This window comes from Anarrhichthys ocellatus, unplaced genomic scaffold, assembly GCF_004355925.1.
Source record: "Anarrhichthys ocellatus isolate YVR2014 unplaced genomic scaffold, GSC_Weel_1.0 scaffold25, whole genome shotgun sequence".
NCBI lineage: Eukaryota > Metazoa > Chordata > Actinopteri > Perciformes > Anarhichadidae > Anarrhichthys > Anarrhichthys ocellatus.
In genome coordinates, this window is record NW_022280055.1 from 2,628,426 (window position 1) to 2,630,330 (window position 1,905).

The following is a 1,905-nucleotide window of genomic DNA, read 5'->3' on the forward strand; positions in this document are numbered from 1 at the left end:
GGGGTGTTGAGATCATTGACATTGTAGACGTTCCAGCATTTGACAACGGAAGCGTGTGAGCGCCAATATTGGCAATATTAGCAGTCAGCAAGCAAGAAGTAAACAGCGTTTAGGCCAACATATATCAAAGTATCAAAGATGTACTGAGTGAACAGGAGCTGTCTGGGTTTTCATTATAGCAGAGGCACTTTGTGTGCAATAAGGGCTGACTTAGCATAACAATGGGCAAGTGGTGTACCCAGGGTTTTTTCTCAATGGGGTATTCCAGTAATGTAGTATTACATTAGTATTGATTATTGTAGTATAGTTATGATTTAGCATTAATAGAGGCACATAATAAGAGACATAATAAAATAGGATGGCCAAAATTGAAGAAGCAGAGGCTGCGATGGGCTATGATCTAGTATGGGTCAAGATTTTATTTAAAAACACTGAATCCTACATTTCCCATGATGCAACTCAACAGTGTCATTCATTAGCAACATGGTTATTTTTTCCAGTTTTGAAAAGCAAATTATATTACCATAAATAGGAAGTGATTTACATTTGATAAATCAGAACTTCGTTTTGTGCGCGTCTTTCGTGTTCTCTCCCCATCATCAGTAAAACAAACAGAATGTACGCCAGGCTTTCATATTAGATTCAATGTTATGAGTAGGCTGCAATTATAAGAACATACGGACATTTAGGCTTCCTCATCAAAGGTGTACTTCATATATAAATGTTAAATAAAAGATTGTGGTAGAAATTCTGTGAAATTGTTTGGCGACCCTAATACAAATGAGCCAGTTTTTAGGATAAGTGCTCTGGATTCACAAAAGATATTAAATAGCGGTTTTCACATGCAGGCTGAGTAGCACTCACTGGGACTTTAAGTAATAACTAATGTTATTGTCTTCCCGCCACATCATAAGAACTGCCAAGGTAAAGCTCATCGGGGATAGGTGAACTTTTGATAGCCTCTTTTTACGTCTCAAACTCTCGATCTGTTCCTGGTAAAGCTGGGCAGAGTCTGCGCGGATTAAGATTGATTTGAACCCTGGATGAGTCGCCACAAAGCAATTCCAGAATCTGGCCAAAATTCCTGCAAGATTGGTTGTCGTTTGACATTCAGTTTTATTTCTTTTTTTTAGTTTTCTGGCATGACGTTGCATTTTTGTTCTGTTGCTGGATCAAGCCGACGTGCTCTTCAGGTGCAAAACATCTTAACAATGCATTCCAGCAGCCAAGGAAAATACATTTTTAAATTCATGCATACTTTCAGCACTACCTTAGTGTCTCTTTAAATGTGACAGGTGAGTTGTTTTTGAACCAGAGGCCATCGCCAGGGATGAGCTAATGTCTGTGTGATGACTTCATACAGGAAGTCTAAATAAGCTTAGCAGGAGAGCAATATAGGTTTCCCCTTGAGGACAGACAACAGGATGCCCCCTCCTTCTCATCCTCTCTCTCTCTCTCTGTCTGTCTGTATCCTCCTCCGTCCATCAGTGAGAGAGGCACGGATGACTGAAGGGGAGAGGACAGAGAAGCTGAATGAATGGGTTTCAGGGAAAGCAAGTGGCGCCACAGCCACCCTTGTAATGTGGAACTGGTGGCCAAAGCCTCATGTGTAGGGATTTAAAAGCCTCAGAGTGATTCCCTTTAGAGTTCTTGGAGGGACATTTTTCTGACAGAGTAGTAGCTTGTTAATATGTTGTTACAGTAATCCTCTTATATATCTAAGAGTTTCCAGGATGGAACTGTAGTTTTGTTTGGTGTAGTGGTACATCTGTTTCATTTGAAACTCCACTTTTTGTTTGTTGTGTTGAAAAGTAGCACTTGCTGGTTGGTATTGTTCGGTGGAAGCTCCTCATCCTGGGGGCGCTGTTTGAATCGGAGGGTGGGGTGTGTGTGTGTGTGTGGGGG

At 41.0% G+C, this 1,905-nt stretch overlaps 1 protein-coding gene across 1 annotated transcript in view; it reads left to right on the forward strand.

Moving 5' to 3' along the window:
• The window catches only part of gareml (GRB2 associated, regulator of MAPK1-like), a 15,145-nt gene that overhangs the window by 4,824 nt on the left and 8,416 nt on the right, over nt 1-1,905 (forward strand). The window lies entirely within an intron of this gene.